This window comes from Theropithecus gelada, chromosome 9 (genome assembly GCF_003255815.1).
Source record: "Theropithecus gelada isolate Dixy chromosome 9, Tgel_1.0, whole genome shotgun sequence".
Taxonomy (NCBI): Eukaryota; Metazoa; Chordata; class Mammalia; order Primates; family Cercopithecidae; genus Theropithecus; species Theropithecus gelada.
In genome coordinates this window covers 8402876-8425393 of record NC_037677.1, presented here as the reverse complement: position 1 = coordinate 8425393, position 22518 = coordinate 8402876, and positions in this window count along the sequence as shown.

Genomic DNA, 22518 nt, shown 5'->3' with positions numbered 1-22518 from the left:
AGCAATAAAAACGAATGAGCTACTGACACGTGCAACATCAGATAAGAACTTCAGAAGCATGAGGCTAGGTAAAAGAAGGAAGACTCGAAAACCATATATAGCACAATCAGCACAATGCCACTTATATAACATTCTGGGAAAGGCAAAACTATATTAACAAAAAACACAGGAGCAATTGCCAGGGACTGGGAAAGGGGAAGAGGGCTGACTAGGAGTGGGTGATTGTGTGACTGTATCTTGATTATGGTATGATGTCAAAATGCATAGAGCTGTACACCTTAAAAGGATGGATTTTACTAAATAAGAGTGATATTTCAACAAACCTGATGTTAAAAGGGAGAAGTGAAATGGTTGAGGGTATCTGCTGAGAGTGAAGATTCTCAGATCAGGCTGCTGGAATTTGTACCCCTTTCCTATCCCTTACTGACTATGTGACTCTACATAATTATTTAACCTCCCTGTGCATCAACTTGTTCATCTTTAAAATGAGTATAATAGTGCCTGCTTCATGCTATTATTAGGAGAGATAATCAGTGCAACGCATATAGAATATGATAAGAGCTCAACGGATTTTGTTTCTTTTATTTTTTTTCAAGCACTACAATGGAGTTTGGTTTTTTGTTTGTTTGTTTGTTTGCTTGCTTGCTTGCTTGTTTGTTTTAGAGGAAATCTCACTCTGTCACCCAGGCTGGAGTACAATGGCTCAATCTCAGCTCACTGCAACCTCCGCCTCCCCAGTTCAAGCGATTCTCCTGTCTCAGCCTCTTGAGCAGCTGAGAGGGACTACAGGCGCCCACCACCACACCTGGCTAATTTTTGTAATTTTAGTAGAGACAGGGTTTCACCATATTGGTCAGGTTGGTCTCGAACTCCCAACCTCAGATGATCCGCCCACCTTGGTCTCCCAAAGTGCTGGGATTACAGGCTTGAGCCACTGTGCCCAGCCCACAATAGAGTATTACACAATGTACAATGAAATATGGTAACAGTGTGGCTGGGTACAGTGGTTCATGCCTGTAATGCCAGCACATTGGGAGGCCAAGGCAAGAGAATCACTTGAGGACAGGAGTTCAAGACCTGCCTAGGCAACAAACGAAGACCTTGCCTCTATAAAAATAAAAATAAAAGAATTAGCTGGTGGTGCATGTCTGTAGTCCCAGATACTCAGGAGACTGGTGTGAGAGGATTGCTTGAGCCTAGGAGTTCAAGGCCACAGTGAGCTCTGATTGTATCACTGCACTCCAACCTGGGCAACAGAGTGGGACCCCAGCTCTAAAAAAGAAAACTAAATGGGCAAATGGCCAGAAAAGCCAAGTCATAGAAGAAGAAATACTGATACTCATAAGTAACAGAAAGATAACTTTAGCCTAAGTACTAATCAGAAAAATCTATATTAAATATAAACAGCACTTTTGTTTACAAAATAAGCAAAATTTTTCTTTTCCTTTCTTTCTTTTTTTTTTTGATTGAGAATGAGACCCAGGGTGGAGACAGATCCAACACTGAAACAGATAAACTTGTATAGAAAACAACATGGCATGTGTACCGAGGGCAGGAAAGTATTAAAACTCTTTATTCTTACCATTTCAAAAAAAAATTTGTCCTAGAAAAGCATCGGCAAAAATCAGAGGGATCTATGGGCGAGCACAATTATTGTGTTATGTTTATAGGAGAGAAAAAATGTGGCAACTCCCTAAATATTATGAGAAAGGTTAAATAAATTTTGATATATGCACACTGTATTGTAACAAATATGTATCTGTTTTTCAGAAATTCCTAAATGGGCATAGGAAGATAGACAACCAAAACACAATCTTTTTGAAGTGGCAGAATCTGCCTCTTGAAGGAAAATAGAAGTTTCCCAGGTGCAGAAAAATGAGGACTTGGATTCCAGGCAGAAGAAGATTCTGTGCAATAGAGGCCAAAAAGCTAAGGACTCTCATGACCTGGGAAAGTCACCTAATCCAAAGCAGTTAGAGTATTGTAGTCCCAGGAGGAAGCAACAGATGCAAAGTGGAAACACTAGGCAGCTCCAGGTAGTAAAAGCCTGTATAGATGGCACGGTGGCTCACGCCTGTAATCCCAGCACTTTGGGAGGCTGAGGCAGGTGGATCACCTGAGGTCAGGAGTTCGAGACCAGCCTGGCCAACATGGTGAAACTCCGTCTTTACTAAAAATACAAAAATTAGCTGGGCATGGTGGTGCACACCTGTAATCCCAGCTACTGGGGAGGCTGATGCAAGAGAATCACTTGAACAGCCCAGGAGGCGGAGGTTGCAGTGAGCCGAGATCATAACATTATTCTCCAGCCTGGGCAAGAAGAGCAAAATGCTGTCTGGAAAAAAACAAAGAAAACAAAAAAACAAAACAAAAAACTTGTACATCAGGCTACTATGTCTGAACTCTTTTTGCAATCACAAACCATTAGAGTTCGTAAGAAAAGGCTTAACACAATTGTTTGACTTTCGAAAAGCAACTTTAGCAGGTAGGAACATCTCATTTTTCTCCTGTGGACATGTAACAAATGGAATTAGATATTTTTAAAAGAAGCTTAAAAATGAATAGCAGGGGTTATCTACCAAGCTCAGTGTACTAAGTAGGTGGTTACAAATGCAGCAAGAGGCACAGTGACTTAAAACACCTCCTCAGGAACTCACAAATATTTGTTGAACCCGTTGTTTTCAAAGAAAGGCAACTCCATTATTGCCAACACCCATGTTTGTTGTTTGGTTTGGATGATTTTCTAACGAAGACTTGCTTCCCCTGCTTTGATCTGTTTTTCTCCCCTTCTTGGTTCTTCTGTCCCACTTTTTGAGCCTAGTTTCGCCTCTGGTATTTCTCAATCATATTTCTTTATTCTCGATAGGTTAATCAGCTAACACCTGTGCCGTGTGGTATCCCCGAACAGCAACCCAGTTAAACCGAGCCTTTCCCCTTTACTTTCCAATCTTTGAATCATCATTTTGCAAAATGGCAGTCGCTGCTTCTAAACAGTGATCAAGGCTTGGGGTGGTTACACCCTGGACGAAATACAAGTCTCCTTGGCCAAACTTTTATCAGAAGGCGTTGCAGAAACTCATTAAGTCACTTGAGTCAAAGATCCAGGTGACTCATTCTAAACCTCCACCCAGTTCAACTTTCCCTCTGGTAACAATTAATTATGTTTTTCGCCTTTCCCACTCCCACCTCCACCAGCACTCAATCACACGTTCCACCTGGACACACTCTCCGTCTGAGTTGCAAACTCACCTGAGGTTCACTTGCTTGGCACTCACGGGAGAGAGATAAGAAAGAAAATGTCTATGGCTTGTCTATATCATGCCTGGCAGTAGGGAAAAAAAGTCTCAAAACCTAGCCCTAAGAGTCGTGCAGCTTGATCTGAAACAGCACATGCTATTCAGCTTCACAGTTCAATGCTCTAATAAGGAGAATGTAAGGAAAACACTTCACCTGAAAATATTCAAGTGATAGTGTGCTACCTTATTCATTATTCAAATACTTGTTCTAACTTGCATTATTAGGCCCAGTCTGGATACAGCATTGATGGATCTTAGAAGTGAAAGTATTCACAGAATGTGCATGGGTTCTCCAGTTAATGAGACTGGATTTGAATACCTGCCCTCTCACCTATTAGCTGAGTGACCTTAAGCAAGTCCTTCTACTTCATAGAGCCATGATTCCATCTATTGGGACAAAAACCACGTCAGAGGATAGCCATGTGGATTGATTGTAGCAATCTATTCAATGCTAAACAGGACTACCTCTTTCCGTAAATCATGGCAACAATAAGCAAACAATCTGATAACATTTACCCTTCTAAACATTCTAGCTAAATCAGCTAACTCACTTGATCCTGTTAACAACTTCATGTGGGGGATACTACCAATATGCCTACTTTACAGATGGGGAAACTGAGACACAGAAAGGTGAATTTCTTCATTCAAGATCATGAAGATATGAATTGAATAACTTGGATCTGAACCCAGAATCCATCCACGACAATGCCTCTGAATTTATCCCCGTCTCTCCTTCAAGAATAAGAAGGGGTAAACTAACAGTCTCAAAAACTCAAAGTCATACCGAAGGTCATTAATCGAATTAGAAGCTAGGACCTATGAGCCTAAGTCTGCCAATCCTATTCTAGTGCAATTCCCCTAAGAAACAAAACACAGATGAACAAGAGACGGAATAAAGCGCTGAATAAATGCAGAGAGTGGGTTTTGAATAATGAATGAGAACGTTTCACTACTGCTCTGTGACTGTGAGGAGTCTGTTACAGTGACCAGTTAGCTGGTAATTACTTATTTTGAAATAATCATATCAAGTCCTTACCCTGCTTAAGGATCAAATCTATCATACTCTAGAAAGACCCCATCTCAGGAGCTCTGAAGAAGAAGAAATCGTCTTCCATACTGACACTGCGGCTTATACTTTCTTTTTTGCTTTTGTTTTTGTTTTGGGAAAGGGTCTCTTCTTTCACCCAGACTGGAGTACGGTGGCACAATCATAACTCACTGCAGCCTCTACCTCCTGGGCTCACGCAATCCTCTAGCCACAGCCTCCGGAGTAGCTGGGACTACAGGTGCATGCCACCATGCCTTTTTAATTTTTTGTAGAGTCGGGGTCTCACTAGGTTCTCACTATGTTCCCCAGGTTCATCTCAAACTCACAAGCTCAAGTGATCCTCCTGCCTCAGCCTCCCAAATGGTTGGGATTGCAGGCATGAGCCACCGCACCTTGTCATAGCCCACCCTTTCTTTATGCCATGCTGACATCATAATTGGAGTTGGCCCCTGCAACACTCTCAAGTAGGCAAGACTGGATTTCGGTGCCATGTCCCACTCTTCCTCCCAGTGTTCCCCACTCCCACTCCCATCCCTACCCCTGCCCTCATCATGCTGGTGAAGTAACAAATCCCTGAAAGTAGAATGACAGCCAATGAAGTTGACATGACATAGTTCCTGACTAAGCCCCATAGAGTCACCTCTTAGAAACAGCTGCCTACCGGGTGGATCATGAGGTCAAGAGATCAAGACCACCATGACCAACATGCTGAAACTCCATCTCTACTAAACATACAAAAATTAGCTGGGCATGGTGGCACATGCCTGTAGTCCTAGCTACTTAGAAGGCTGAGGCAGGAGAATGCCTTGAAGGCGAAGGTTTCAGTAAGCCGAGATTGCACCACTGCACTCCAGCCTGGTGACAGAGCAAGACTCTGGAAAGAAGAAAGAAAGAGAAAGGAAGAAAGGAAGGAAGGAAGGAAGGAAGGAAGGAAGGAAGGAAGGAAGGAAGGAAGGAAGAAAGAAAGAAAGAAAGAAAGAAAGAAAAGAAGGAAGGAAGGAGAAAAGAAGAAAAAAGGAGAAAAGAAGGAAGGAAGGAGAAAAAAGGAGAAAAGGAAGGAAGGAAAGAAGGAAGGAAGGAAGAAAGAAAGAGAGAGAGAAAGAAAGAAAGAAAGAAAGAAAGAAAGAAAGAAAGAAAGAAAGAAAAAGAAAAAGAGAAAGAAAGAACTACCTAACCCACTTGCCCATGAGACAGCTTATTTCCTTCAGTGTTAAGGAAATGAGGCTTAGCCTGCTAAGTCTCCCAGCCTTTAGAGATCATGAACGCATTTACCAAGTCAGGCTTCAGTCTCCAAGTTCACAGGGTTTTTCCCATGCCCACCTGAGTAGTTACACTGGCCCCAGGAGCTAGTGAGGAGAGAGCCAACTGTAGTTGAGCAGATGTAGTTGAGGACTTGGTATCTCTGCTTTGCCTGCTCCTGACCTGAGCCAAGAGAAGCCAGGGAAACCATTCTAGTTCTGATAAGGGAAGAGGTAATGGAGGTCAAGAAGAGATGCATCTGACTTAATTGAACAATTCAGTGATGGAGCTACCAGGTGTTAACAAGTGCGATAAGCGCCAGTCATAGGAAAAACTTACTGGCATGATAAGGACAATTAGTTAACGTGTGTGTATGCTCTGACCATGCGCCAGGCATTGTTCTGAACTCCTTACCAGATTATCTCATTTAATATCCTTACTGCAATCCTTTGAAGTTGGTGCTATTATCACCATTTTGCAGATGTGGAAACTGAAACGTAGAAAGGTTAAGCAACGTTTACCAAGCTTACATAGCAAGTGAGGGAGACAGAACACAATCCCAGCAGTCTCCCAGAAAGTAGAATCCCTGAAGGTAGAACGACAGGCAATGGAGTCGACATGGCATACTTCCTGACCAAGCCCCTTAGAATTGCCTCTTAGAAACAACTGCCTACCGGTGGATCATGAGATCAAAAGATCAAGACCACCTTGACCAACATGCTGAAACCCCACCTCTACTAAAAATACAAAGTCTTTCTCCTTAAGTACTTTATTCTCAGCAATCAAAGCAAAGATTGGTAAGGTTTATCTGTGAACAATCAGACAGAAGATGCATTAGGCTTCGCACACCATATAGTTCCTCTCACAACCACTCAACTCTTTCATTGTAAATCGAAAGCAGCTATCGACAATACTTAAATTAGTAGGCTTTTCTGTGTTCCAGTAAAACTTTATGTATATATGAGAAAAATATTTTTACAATAGACTTTCTTCTTTATATTGTATTTACTTTTAAATATGAAAAAATAAAAATCTTTATGTGTAAACACTGAAATTTGAATGTCATACCATTTTCACATTTCTTCAAATATTCTTTTAATTTTTTTTTCAACCATTTAAAAACATACACACAATTCTTAGCTCACAGTCCCTATGAAAACAGGGGTCAGGCCAGATTTAATCCACAAGCCATAGTCTGTGACCCTTGATCAAGAGGATTGAAAGAAAATAAAAGCAAAGACATTTGGAGGGAAATATTAATCATAATGTTATCTCTGCCACTTTTACACTGCATTTATTTCAATCTGAAAATTAAGCTGTCCATCCTTCCTTTTGATACCATCTGAACCCATACAGTCCAACTCCAGAACCTGGTTCAAATCTCCCTGTTTAGCAAGCTGTGTGGCGTTGGGCAGTTTACTTAAATCTAAGCCACAACTTCCTCCTTGCAACAACAGTAGTTATCCAACTTAATTGGTTGTTGTAGGTAATATGGTTTGGCTCTGTGTCCCCACCCGAATCTCATCTCAAATTGTAATCTCCAAGTGTCAAGAATTGGACCTGGTGGGAGGTGATTAGGTCATGGGGGCAGTTTCCCCCATGCTGTTATTGTGATAGGAGTGAGTTCTCATAAGCTCAGATTGTTTTGAAGTATTTGGTAGTTCCCAAACTCACTCTCTTTCTCTCTCCTGCCACCTTGTGAAGAAGGTGCCTGCTTCCCCTTCGCCTTCTGCTGCGATTGTAAGTTTCCTGAGGCCTCCCTAGCCATGTGGAACTGTGAGTCAATTAAACTTCTTCTGTTTATAAGTTACCCAGTCTCAGGTAGTTCTTTATAGCAATATAAAAATAGACTAATATAGTAGGCATTACATTAAATAATAAATGTTAAGCAGTTATCACAGCTCCCAAGCAGTGTAACTTCTCAATAAATATTAACTCTTATTACAACTATTATTATTAGCAGTACTAGTATTATCACCCCAGACTTAAAAATCAGAAAGAGCGCATCCCCTGTCAGGCACCTCTGCAATTTGCTATTGACAAAATCTCTCCCTAGAAGGTGAATTTTAAAGGTCCTCTAAATCTCCTTTCCCTGGTCCCCACTATACTATCACTCTATCACACCCCAAACACAGCCCCACAGAAAAAAAAAATCCACCTTACTCTATGCTCTCACCATGCTAGACAAAACATCTCCTATGTGTAGCACCTAACAGAGTTCTTGCTACTTTTCTCAAGCTTACTATCCTACAATAATCAGATGCATTCCAATCTGCAATTCTGACTGACATTTCACTCACCGGTCTTTAGCATTTTTGGTACTTATTTACAATGCTCATGGATCACAGTAAGAGCAAGGAGATACAAGACCTCGGGAATATACCCTCTCTGAACAACCATGTTGATATCTCATTTCATCAGGCTATATGTGTGTAGAATGCTACTTCGAGTTGGTAGGAAAGGCAACACACCTCCTGAAGCACGTTGCTTAAATCACTGAGAAGAGCTCTCATCACCGCTATTAGCCTCATTCTCTAATATTTATTGAATGTTCACTGCATCTCCGGGACGGTTCCTCTAATCATTTCTGTTATGGCAGCATTTGCTGCTACAGATGAAATGGACAAATAGGATGTTGATGATGACAAGGAAGTTACTGCTATCAATGTGGGGGCCGAGGAAACCATGACTATGCTAAAAGTCATGAGGCTGCCTCATTATCTCTGACTCTGGTCCTTTTCTTCTCAAAAGAAACTTGTGGGCAGGGAGCCTCAGTAAAGTTCACCATTTATCGGCTGGCAAATCAGCTGAGCATGACCTGGTTATCTGATCCCCTATTTCAGAGGAGTGATGGGTTATGTTCTCAGAAAAGCATGACAATTCATCAAGGAAAGGAGCAAGTGGTGGTTCTCCGAAAATGCCTTACTTGTCATTTCAATGTTTCCATTTCACTGGAACCCAATGTTAGCTCTGGTGGTCTGGGACAGCAAGAGGGATCCTGGTCCTTTCTGAGAAGGAAATGGGCTTTTCATAATTTTGAAAGTGTGTTCATATAAAATCAAATAATCATAGCCCAGATGATTGGAATCATTCAGTATCTCAATGGGAAATGTTTAGAGCAAACCCAGATTATTCAGTGTACATTAGCAGACAAATGCCCACCCTCCTCTCTAGGGCTAACCCCATCATTTCAAACATCTTCTCTACATTTGTTGTGTGAAGTAAGAGCTTTTCCTGCTTCCCAAACCAGTTTGTGTATATTTGCACACAAGTTTATACACAAACATATATATACATACACACACACATATTACAATTCTGTTGATCAAATATTTTATTTTATTTGTTTTCTAGAACCACAAAATTATTCAATGAATTGAAGACTTGGTAATAAACCTAGTGGCCTAGTCAATGTCTTGATTTGATTGTAAAATTGAGCACCCTACGGAATGAACCGAGAGATGATTTGACAGAGTTCCATCTCTTTTTTCCCCAGGAGATCAATCTCAGGCAAAAATGTGAAGAGTTTACCTCTCACACATTCCCATCTCTAAGCTTCTCTTCTCTCTCCTTTCCTCATAGTTACTTTCTTGGGAGTGGCTTTCATGCGTCCAGATTCCTCTTAGTTAACACAAATAAGATAATGCTGTGGTCTGCACTCTCCCTTCCAGTACAATCTGATATTTTATGGAAAACAACAAAAATGATGAACACAAAACAGGACATATCTAATAACAGCATCTTACACATTTATAACAAGACAGTGGGGATGAAATTTATCGGTAGGACTTGTCCAAGGATCTCTCACCTCATACCAGTAGGCCATCTCCTGATTTACTTGGTCTATGTGCATGATGCCACTTGGTTCACAATCCATTACACAACTTTGGGGTCATGATAGGAGAGATTAGTGAGCACCATAAAGAAAGCTCTGAAATCTTCCAAGGAATTAACAGATAATTGAAATGCAACTTACCATTCCATGTCAGAAGATATAGATTTGTGGGAAAGTCTTCTTGTTTTCCTTCTCTCTCTCTCTGTCTGTCTGTCTCTCTCTCTCTCTCTCTCTCTCTCTCTCACACACACACACACACACACACACACACACACACAGAGACTTTATGACAGAGTAATTGGAGTATAGAATACTGGCACATACAGATAGCCAAGTATGTGTCATTATTTGTTCAGAAACATCCTTGTTCTTTACTTCGTTATCAAGAATAGTGTGTAAAAAAATGGCTAGCACATAGTAGCTGCTCAATTAATATTTGTTAAATGACTGAAAGGTGCTTGCATATACCAAGTACTTGAAAGCAGCCTGAAGACACACTTCTTTGCCCTGGGTGCCTAGTGAGTTAGGATCTAAGGAAACTGTCATTCAAAAAGTTTAAGTGTCAGGATACCCAGGATGTCAACAATGATTTCCTCTGTACATTGCTTCATGTGTCATATTTATTCTTATTTCTCCACCTGAAGATAAGTAAATTTTAAAAGTATAAGCCTACCCAAGAGAAATGAAAACTCATGTCCACACAACATGTCCACCTGTATGCAATGTTTATAGTGGCTTCATTTGCATTCACCAAAAACTAGAAAAAAAATCCAAACGTTCCTCACATGCAGAATCAATTAACTAACTGTGGTACCTCCCAACATTGCAAGTACACTACGAAAACATGCAACAACATGGATGAAATCAAAAGCATTCCACCAAGAGGAAGAAACCAGAGTTCAAAGGCTGCATATTATATGATGACATTTATAATCCTCTTGCCAAGGCAGAGCTATGGAGACAGAATTGCCTGTGATCGGGGGCAGGAGGAGGCATCGGCTAAAAGTGACGGAGGGATTTGGAGGGCGTCATGGACTTGTTCTATGTCTCGATTATGTGTGATGGTTGCTCAACTGTAACGTTTGTGAAAAGTCATGCCAAAGCATGCGCTAAAAAGGGTGACTTGTAACTCATACCTTAATTTATTCTAATGAAAGGAAAAGTGTAACACTTCTCGGCAGCTCAGTAAGGTAGATATTTTATAGGTATTCAATTTTTTATCTTGCTAAGATCCACGCTTTCTAAAATTTGGAGCCAGTAAAGGGAGTATCTCCTTTGAAACAGGAGTACCGTGGAAACCTGGTTACCACTGAAGGGACTTTGGAGGCGTTATTGAGAAGACCGAGAATCTAAGATTTTAATGACTTCTGGATCCCCAAATATTCTAATCCACAGTGATTATACCTGTTACCTGACAAGAGTGTTATAAGGATAAATTAGTTAATGTATGCAAAGAACTTGGAAGATGAAAAGACCTAGACGAGTTTTTGAATGCCATTGTTAGCACTAAGAGCAGACTTAATGCAAAAGCATTTTCGAAGCAGGTACCTGGGCGGTTTTTCTATCACTCAGCCTCATTTATTTTCAGCTGGCTTCTACAACAGCTTTAGAACTGCGACAGAGACCTCTTGAAAAGGAAAGGGCCTGTGCAAATGCTGTAAGAACCATGGTGAGGTGGTAACTGGGCTAACAGGAAATTTCAAATGAAAGAGCAAGAATCTAGAAGTCAATATTTTAGAAGCGAACAGAGCAAACCATATTTCCAGTGATGGAAACATCTCATCTCTTGCAGTTGATGTGTTTCCAAAATGCACAGCATACAGACTTATTCTACCAAGCGTTTAAGTGGTGAAATAAAGCATCTATCAGTAATCAAAATGAAAGTATGTGATTGGTTAAGTTCAGAGTTTATAAATCAAATTATTTTTCAGATGGCCAGGGTCTTCATTGGTGAGATCTGTAGCTATGGATTGATGCATGCAGACACCCGCATTTGTGTCTCCTTTTGCAGTAACCACAACTGAACACAGCTAACTGCAATCTGCAGATTATCCAAACCCCCATGGCATGCTTATCCTCCCACATGACTACACTTATTGTTTTGATCTTTATCGCTCTTTATTACCCCATTCTTCTCTGGTTGAGGTTCAAAGCCAAGGAGTTTAAGGAAAAAGGAGGTGAAAAAAGGGGTGTGGCTAAGTATGTGGTAGGATACACTAGCCTCGAGTCACTGAGACTTTCCACTGTAAGAATGCTACAGATGGCTGGACATGGTGGCTCATGCCTGTAATCCCAGCATTTTGGGAGGCCGAGACGGGCGAATCACAAGGTCAGGAGATCGAGCCCATCCTGGTTAACATGGTGAAACCCCGACTCTACTAAAAGTACAAAACAAAAAATTAGCCAGGTATGATGGCAGGCGCCTGTAGTCCCAGCTACTCGGGAGGCTGAGGCGGGAGAATGGCGTGAACTCGTAAGCAGAACTTGCAGTGAGCCCAGATTGCACCACTGCACTCCAGCCTGGGCAACAGAGCAAGACTCCATATCAAAAAAAAAAAAAAAAAAAAAAAGGCTGCAGATGAACCTCAGGTAAACCATTTAATTGGAAAAGAAGAGCATAAAAATCATCCTCATTTTTTTCTTCTTAAATGATTAACAAAATTATTGAACGAATGGGTATCTACACACTTCTAATGGGCAATATGATACAGTGCCAAATTATACTGGACTAAGTTTTATGAGACTTGAATTCTGGTCTCAGTTCTACCGTGAAAAAAACTGTTGAGGACACTGGGTAAGGCATGGGGTCCCGCTGGAACTCACTTTCTTCATCTGTGAAATGAGGATATTGCCTGAGGTAAGCTCTAAGTTTTCTTCCAGTTCAGATTCTATTGTTCTTTTTTAAAGGCTAAAACAGCTATTTTTTGAATGTAGAAATAACTCGAAGATGTGTCTTTCCATTTTCCAATTTATGGAGCAAGATAACAGGAAAGAATACCACTAGTGATACTGCGAATATTAGGTCTGTTCTTATTTAGAAAGGGAATCTCAGACTGAACTTAAACTAAACCTATCATTGAAAGACATGCCTTAGTTTCTGAGTACACTTGCAGAAATAATAAAATGGCAAAGAATAAAAAATCTGTTTGCATAATGACTGAGGAGACTTTTGCAGGATGATTCTTCTTTGAGAATAGAATCATCATGAAAACACACTTGGCCCAATTACAAAGCCTTAGTGTTAGAGGAGCAAGTGATTCTGATGCAGCTTGGTGTCTGGTACTTGGATTCCCCTGCCATCTTTGCCCCTGTAAGACTCATAGTCAACCAATGGAATGTAGGATCTCAAGTAGAGAGAGGCATCCCATAGCATTGTGTGGTTTAAGCCCATTGAGAACGTAAGTAGATCCGCAGGGGTAGAGAAAGGGCAGGACTTGGTCGAACTGAGTGCCTGGAAGCCATATCCGGGCAGCCAACTGTCACGTTGAAACCCAGCCTTGGTACAAAACAGTATACAACGACTGATTCTACCAAGAGTTTAATTGGTGAAATGAAGCATCTATAAGTAAGCACAACTGAAAGTACGTGATAGTTAAGTTCAGAGTTTATAAATAAAAATTTTTAAGAGGGCCTTTATTGGTGAGGTCTGTAGCTGTAGATTGTAACTGTAGCAGTGCCAGAGACCCAGCGAGCAAGATGTGTCCAGCCAAGCGACAGACTGAAGCTGAATTAAAGTAACCAATCTCCTGACTCCCAGGGAAGGGACACAGATGAGTTATGTTGTGTGCACAGGTGCAATGTCCCCAGGAACTTCTAGTTATGGGGGGCAAGGAGGGGAAGGGGAGAGGAGGGTAATTGGTGCAGGAGGTTTTAAAGGAAACAGGAATACAACCCAACAAAATTCAGATTGTAGTTGTGATTTTGTTTCAATTTACAATATTGCCATAAAACTATCAGTTTCACAGAAGAAACCGTAGAGAGAAAGCTACAGGCCTTGATCAAATCCACTGTGTAAGTATTGGAAAGAGGGAGGCATGCTTCATGTAAGTAAAGACTTGAAAGAAAATTACAGAATGTCTTTTCTATTTCTCAGATGAGGAGATATTGAATGCTAGGGATTCCCTTGTCTCTATTTAGAAACTGAGGACACTCTTAACTTCATTCTTTCTCCCCTAATTTTGCTTCTACCCATCTATAGCATCCAATATAATGGCATTTGAATTTTTTTCTCTCGCAAATGGTAAACACAACTGTCTCCCATTCAATTAGTATTTGGGGGATTGAGGAGTTGGGATAAACTTAGTTCCTAAATTCAAAACTATTCTAAATCATCTATTGGGGGGGAAAACCAGTGACCTATTTATTATAATTACAGAGTAAAGAATCAGAGAAAACCCACTGTGCTTACTTAGAAGGAAAATTAAATCATAAAATTAGGATTGTCGTTCACAGAGCTGGTGTGTTTAGAACTGTAATTTCTGTGTGTGTGTGCATGTGTGTGTGCATGTGTGTGCATGTGTGTGTGCATGTGTGTGTATGTGTGTGCGTGTGTGCGTGTGTGCGCGTGTGTGTGCATGTGTGTGCATGTGTGTGCATGTGTGTGTGCATGTGTGTGTGCGTGTGTGTGTGCTTGTGTGTGTGCATGTGTGTGCATGTGTGCATGTGTGTGTGTGTGTCCCTCTTTTGCTCTCTCCACATTCTTCTGCCCTCCTATTCTTTTATTCTCCTATATTCTATGTTTCTCTAGGAAAGTCTTTTCCTGATATCACCTGGCCACACTAAAGACAACTTCTCAACGATTCTGAGGCATCTGCGTGGCCCAAGCTACCTCTTTTATCCCTGCACCAAGTCACCTGGTGGCAAGAAACCCTCTGTCCTCAGGACCTGGAGTCAAAGTGCAACATAAATGCTCCCCCTCCTGCAGGGTCTTCCGAGATCCCCCATCCAGATGTCCCCAATCCTCTCTCTCATTCATTCCTTTGTATTTTATTCAATGTTTTTCCCAACAAATATTTTCAGCCCAACTGTTTGTGAGATGAAATGGAAGGCACTCTGTGGTTTTCTTGTGGTTTTCACCATGGTCTACTCTACTGTCCTGACTGGCCTTTACTGAGGTGCTGCTGTGTGCCAGGAACTGGGCTGGGCACTTCATGTACATTCATTGTTTCCATCCTCACAACAAATCTATGAAGCCTGGGTGTTATCCACTTTAAATAGATAAGCAAACAAGCTCAGAAGGATTAAGCAGCACGATAGTAAATAGAAGAGATGTGTCTGACTCCAACACCTATTATTTTTCTAGTACATAAAATAGATAACATCAGAGCTACTCTGATTGAAGCAAGATTGTGGAATCCAGAAACCACACAGATTACCATCCCTCGCTCCTGAGGAAACTGTATCTTTTCTGGGTTCCACGATTTGAAAACGATTCTACTACTGTACTCCTTTAATCCCTGCATAATTTGAATTTCCTCAAAGACAAGAACAATACCTTCTTAATTTTACTAATTTCAATAGCACTTTGTCCTGTGCCATGGACATGAAGGGTGCTCAGCAGAGATGAACTGAATTCCTCAGCACTCCATCACATAGAACAATAGGCTAGAGAACAGCCAGCATCCTCTATGAATTCCCACAGCCACCATGTTTGTGTGTGTGTGTGTGTGTGTGTGTGTATTTTCAGTAGAGACGGGATTTCACCATGTTAGCCAGGATGGTCTCGATCTCCTGACCTCGTGATCCGCCCGTCTCGGCCTCCCAAAGTGCTGGGATTACAGGCGTGAGCCACCATGCCCGGCCGCCACCATGTTTTATCACTGCTGTCTATGAGCACAGGAAAACTCTCCTTCAGGTAAGACATTAGGACATAACTTCCTTGGAGTAGGGCTTTACATCATTAGGGATTGCCAGGGAGTAAGTCCTTACAGGAATCTTTGTAATTATTCCAATAAATGGAATGTAGGAAGAGCTCCTTTCTACTACTGCTATTTTGTGGTCATCTGGAAGGCCAGTGGGCACACAGTCATGCTCCACTAATACCTATTAGGGAAAGGCAAGCTGGCATAAGAAGAAAAATAGCTATCAGCGTATGAGACAGAGGAAAAATTGAACCTGAATGGCTTTTGGAGTTTGGGAGAGTGTCTGAAGCCAGCTTGTGTAGGGCAGACATCTGGTTTCAGGCAGCACATAATTCAGTTACTGTCATGGGGCAGGGTAGACAACATCAGAGACTCTAATCTCCCTGGGGAACACACCCTGGTAGGGTTGCTCAAAGTGTGTTCCAAGGAACCATAGTGTTCTGAAGATGGTAAGAGGCAGGAGTACAAGAAGGTTCTACGAATGAGCAGGTTTGGGAAATGCTGCCTCCTTCATCTTCTCTTTCACATTCTCAATGCATTTTAAAAATTGTAAGTCCAAGAAGTCTCACCTATATTTACCGAACTTGCTTAACCACAGACACCTTTTTCGAGGAACACCAGTTGCCACCTTTCAGAACACAGGCTCCTATGGGACTCATTTTGATGACTGCTAAGTAGCAAAATGCCACTCTTTAGTTATGGCTACACTTTTGTCATCGGTCTCAGTCTAGGAACATGGAAGCAGTCACAGGTCTAGTTGAGGCTTGGTGTGAGGCCAGAGTAATCTAAGACTGGAGTGGGCAAACTATGGGCCACAGGCCAAATCCGGGCTACTTCATAGCATTATAAATGAGGTTTCATTGGCACACACTCATGTCCAAGCATACTGACTACATCTATTTCAGTGCTACATTGGCAGAACTGAGTAGTTGTGACAGAGATCACAAGGCCTGCAAAGCCTAAAAACAAGTGAGTATCTATCCCTACACAGAAAATGTTTGTCACTCTAGATATCTAGATATCAGGTCTAGGATATTGCATTCCTATTTAAATTGCATTACACACACACACACAAAAATGGAATTTTAAAAACCATGCTATGAACCTATTCTATCCTCTCTTTCTTAACTTCAAACTCTCACACATATTTATTTTTGCCATATTTCCAATATGAAATCCCACACACAAGTACTATGAAAATACTGGCTCTTACAATCCACAGATTTAGCCTAAATAAATGACCCAATTCATAGTTTTCTTATTCTCCCTTTTCCTATGTCTACTTTTGTTGAGATCTTATTCTCCTTATTTCTAGTTAATACCCCTTACCTCCTAAGGCTTTTCAGTTCAAAGGAATATTCTAGAGAAACCTAGTGATTTCCACCAGACCTGACACAAATGACACCCTTTGCAGTGCCCTCCACCAACATGAAATGTGTGCTCCAAAGCCACTTTCTCGGTATGGGGAGAGAACGGCATGATAACGTCAGCCCAATGCTGGCACTACTAGTCCACTCTCTATTTAAATGTGCTGAGGCAAGACTTTAGCAAAATAAATACAAGTTGAATCCTAATAATGTTTTTTTGTTTTTTTTTTTTTTCCAATAGATCTCTTGGGACCATCTTTCTGTAGAAGAGAGTCTCAGGATGAGACTGTTCCTTTAAGGAAGTACATGTATTGTACTTTCTTTTTCCAATATTCAAAATTAAGCCCCTCCAAATGGCTTACAAACTGAAGTTTATAACCTCAGCCTACACAAGTTCAGTGCAAAAAGATCTACAGCCTGCAGGCAGAGCGAGGAAGCTCTTTAAAGATGAATCATTTTCATAAATGAGTGCAGAGGGAGGTCAGGCCAGGGGACAGGGAAGGTTACGTGTGTGCCTGAGATAAGGCCTCATCCATCCTCCTCTTACTGTCAGGCCTTGATGGGTGAACATTGCCTTGAGCTCCCATAAAACATGTTGTTTGCAGAAAACTTGCAGGTGGTTCATAAAAAAGTCCAAACTGTTACCATGAAATTTATCTCCCACTGTGGGATCTGTTTATAATAGAAACGAAGGATCTCAAATAGAAATTAAGTATCTCAGACTGACTTATATTGGCCGGGAGGATTGAAAAATTCAACCTGCTTCCCAATCATTGCACTAAAAACGTCAAGGTATTTGTATTGATGACATCTTGACAAGATACGAGTATGTTCAAAAGAAAAATAATGTCCATTGTGTGCACAGTCCTTATCCCTGGGGTAAGAATAGGCTAGGTGAGATTTTATGGGGAGAATTTAATCAGACAACTGAACTCTTCATCACATTTTATTTCTGAAGAGTGTCAAGGATCTGTTATTTACAATTTTTCCATCTGTATGGTCAAAGTGAAAAGGGCATCTCAATTTTTTTAAGTTGTTAGGAGATGTTTATTATCTCAAAGCCAAAAAGAGATTGGGGGCAGCAGTAATATTGGCCATAATTTGAGTTATCTCCATATAGAAATTGAAGGGGGGATGCTGGGACAATTCATGTAGATAATTCAGACCCTAAAGCTTCTAGAGCTTGAAATAAAGAGATAAGTGAGGAAGATGCAGTAAATTTTGCTTGTCTTTGTTTTCGCAGAATTGTGCTTATAATTGACTCAATTTATCACATCACATACGCATGCACCTGTGTGGTGGTGTGAAGTTGCTGAAAAGAGTTGTGGTCATACATTTTCAACTGACGAACTTTAGTATCTACGTGGAAGAATGTTACACAGAAAACAATTTATAGAATCCAAGCATGTTCTAGCTGGGGGGACCTTGGATAGGACATAGCTCAGGATCTCAACCCCCAACCACAGACAAGAAAAACAGAAGTCGGCAAAAATAAGGAGGACTCAGAAGTGCTTCCTCTACTGTGACAGTAGTTGTGATCCAGGTCTTCATTCCACCCAAACTTCTCTTCTCCATTCCTTCTCACCAGGGTGGATGTGTAAGGTCAGAGTACAACGTGGGCTGAGAAGCACTGCATCTAATCGAATACCTTCAATGTAAATGAGACCTGGCTTTAAAAAATAGTGACAAGTCAGAGATGTCCCACTTCAGTAGCTTCTTTGTCCCACTTTTTACCTGCCTCCAATCCTGCACCTCAGACATCCAAGCCACTCTTGGAAGAATCACTGTGGCTTTCCCTCATCAAAAGTCCTGTGTGCTCTACCCAAAAAGTATTCAACTCCTCCCCATTTAATTTAAAATTAGCACTTTACATCCATGCTCTCTTCCCCTCTCTATCAAGAAAAAATGTGATATGGTTTGGCTCAGTGTCCCCACCCACGTCTCATCTCTAATTGTAATTCCCAGTGTCGGAGGAGGGACCTGGTGGGAAGTCACTGGGTCATGGGGGCAGTTTCTAATGGTCTAGCACCATCCCCCTAGTGCTGTCTGGTGATGAAGGTCTCACAAAATCTGGTTGTTTAAAAGGTGTAGCATTAGCCAACAATGGGCACACACACAAAAAAAGGTGTGGAGCACCTCTCCTTATTCCTCTCTTCCTCCTGCTCCGGCATATGAAGTGCCAACTTCCCCTTCGCCTTCTGCCATGACTGAAGCTGGGCAGATGCTACCATGCTTCTTGTACAGCCTGCAGAGCCGTGAGCCAATGAAACCTTTTTTCTTTGCAAATTACGCAGCCTCAGGTATTTCTTTATAGCAGTGTGAGAATAGACTAAGACAACACGTCTAAGGACTGAATAGTTCTAAGACTTAATGTTGGCCTGTTTGTGATAACAGCAAGTCAAAGTGGATAGATAATTCCAGTCAAGCATGTTGTTCGAAAAGAATGGATTTATAACAATGGAGTTTTAGGCATCACGACAAGCAGAAGAAGCGTATATTTGGAAATCAGGTGGTGTTATGGACTGAATGTTTGTGACCCTTCCCCACAGAATTCATATGTTGAACCCCTAGTCCCCACAGTGGGAGGATATTAGGAGGTAGGACCTTCGGAAGGTAATTAGGTCACGAGAGTGGAGCCCTCATGACAGGATTAGTGTCCTTATAGGATGAGATACCAGAGAGCTTGGCCCTTCTCTCTGCTCTCCACCATATGAGAATACAGCAAGAAGGCAGCCATCTGCAAACCAGGAAGAGAGGCCTTGCTAGATGCAGGATCTGTCAGCACTTTGATTGCGGATTTCCAGGCTCCACGACTGTGAGAAATAAACATTTGTTGTTTAGCCCTCCAAGTTTAGGGTAATCTGGTACAGCAGCACTAAATGACTTAGGGAGCTTCTCAGCACTTTAGGGACCCATTTACATAAATAGCTTTCCACATACTTTTGTCAGTTCTTGTTTTATATTTCAGGTGTTGAAGTTAAGGAGTAGCTTGCAATTTAAAATATTGGGTTGGAGGAATTTAGCAAATGTCATGCCCCTAAGATTATTTAATTAATATCCTCTGAAGTAGACAGCCTGAATATAAATAATATGCTAAGAGGCATTGTCTATACTACTGGACCATTGTTATTTGCAGTTTTAAATCATGAAATAGAAATGACTTCATCTGCCCTTTAGTCTTCTCTACTATTCTAGCAGGATTCTATGATGACTCAGAAAAGTGAACTACTATCTTAATCCCAAAGACTTCAATGAACAGATTCACCCCATGTCTTTTCCTCTCATTTCAATGTTTAATATCACTTGTTATCATGGAATGATTTCTAATCTAAACCCTTCCCATGACAAGGTTTTAATAGTTACTAAGCACCACAGAAGGCCTCAATGTACTCATTTAATAAACAAAAATCATCTGAGCAATTTCAACATCTAAATAGTGTATTAAATGGTAAAGATAAGGTGTCTCATGCATGTAGCCTACAACCAAACAAAGAAATGAAAAGGCAAATGTAGCTACCTTTGTAAGTCATGGTATATATAATAGTTAAAACTTATATAATGCTGGTTATCATAACAAAAACTACTATACTAAGAACTTTACTAAAAATAACTAATGTACTCCTACAACACTATAGAGTGTTATTATCCCTATTTTATAGACGAGAAAACTAAGACTTAGGTTAAGTTACTTACTCAAGGACACAGAAAGTGGTAGAGCTGAGAGTTTATCGATTAAGTGAAATTTTAAGCTTTCTAAAATATTTTCAATATTTCTCACTTCCGTGACCTCATGGAATCCATAACCTTTATTTAAAAGAAAAGAAATCTATTCTACATGTAAATGTGCCAAGCAAGTGTCTCCACTTGTTGTCAAACTATCTTGGTCTTAGCTCAACTTCCAAAGTGATAGTTTTAGAAAAATGAAGTTAAGAAGATCACTACACTGGATTATAGTATCACTACACCAAGCACCTTAGTGTTTTTCCAGTTAAGCTTTAGTGTTCAATTGTTAATATACTAATCTTCTTTGACCTAAAACAAAACCATCAAAAAAAAAAAAAAAAAAAAAAGAATCTCGAAAAGCTGTTCTTTCCTACTCAACCCAATGCACCCGGAGTTACATTTCCTCCCATGGTCACCAGTAGGCACCAGACCTAACATTCCTGAAATTTTTCATTCATTTAGAATTTTTTGGATAAAATTGGTTTAAGCAACTCTTTGTGCCCCTTTACTTATCATTCTCCAGGCTTTTGTTGGACACCAATTATTCAGTGCAAAGCACAGTAGAAAATAGAAGAATAAGTCCTAAGCCTACCTTGCCCTCAAACTGTTGTATAGTCAATAAAGGAGATAAGATATATACATAAATAAAAATAGTATAAAGTAAAAAGTGGGAGGAGCCATAAGAGAATAAAACTTTCAATCTGTAGAGGATCAAATGAGGCGGCATGGGAAAGAGGCTTTTGAGTTAGAGCTTGGAAGTGAAAAAAAAAAAAAAAGAATGCACATTCTATTAAAGTTTAACAAAGCAAAGAGAATATGTGATGTACAGAGAGAACAAAAAGCTGTTTGATTTAACCAAAAAGGTACGTTGTATAAGATCTTATGACTGTCACACAAAGGCATTTGAATTTCGTTTTCTTAGAGGATGGAATTCGTGAAGGGATTTTTAACAGGAGGAGCAAACATTAAAGTTTTGGTTTAACATGATTGGTATATCCCGAGTCAGTTCTCAACACTTCTTGAAACAAGAACATATTCAATTCATGTTTGAGGACTTGTTGAGTGTATACAGGTTGTTGAGAGGAGAGACTCTTAGGGCAATTCAAGTGATATTTTATTAGAGCCTAAACTAGGAAGCAGAAGTGCAGAGGAGTAACAGATGAGAATAATTTTGTAAAAACACAGTTGATATAATTTGACATCGGGTGTCAAGATGATGGGGAAGAATGGGAAAGAATCAAATATAAATTCACCACTATCATGAGGATAGTAGTAACATTATTCAAAGTATGAAATATTAGATATATTATTTCTAATTACTCAATAAATGTGTAGATATTGTTCTTAGCCTTCTTGTTCACAATTTGCACACACATTCCACCTGTAATAAAACATCATATGATACAATGAGGTAAAATAGAGGCGAAGATGGCAGGACATGTTCTGCCAAGGACATTTTTACAGATCAGTATTAATATTCTCCAGTGGTTAAGGATAATGATTTATGGAATGAGGTAAAGAAAAAGCTTACAGAACTATCAGCTTATTATTTAGAAAAATCACTTTGCTTCAGCAAGTTGCAGTCATCCTATTGAGGAAAAAAAAACACAAAAAAAGTAAAAAAAAAATTGTAAAAAAAATATAAGAAGATTGGGTAATTAGACTTAATTCTAGCCTAAGAATCATATATTCTAGAAGAATGTGGGAAATATAATTTCAAAGCAAGATAACCTACTCAAGATGGAATAAAGGCATTCAAATTTCCTTCTCACCTAAAACAATCAAAAACTTGACAAAATATATGAAATAATGGTCCGTGAGACCTTGGATATAGGAAAATAAAGGAGAATTATTATTAAAAGATGGAGAACAAATAAAACAAGCCTTACAATTGTCCCAGTTTACTTCCTCGAGAGAGTTTGCAGGCCACAGTGGACGCAAAGGGTAACTCAGATCAAACTTGGCATGTTCCATGAGTTGTGAAGATGGAATTGAGGCTCTGGGGGTCAAGGCAGCTAGTATTTGAAGGATAAAGCATCAAATAGGAGATAGCTACACATAGAGCGAATGCCAGGATCTAGTGTTTCCCTCTGCCATTCAACTTAGTTCTGATCAGCTTATGCATGTGAAGTCCAGGAAAAGAACCACC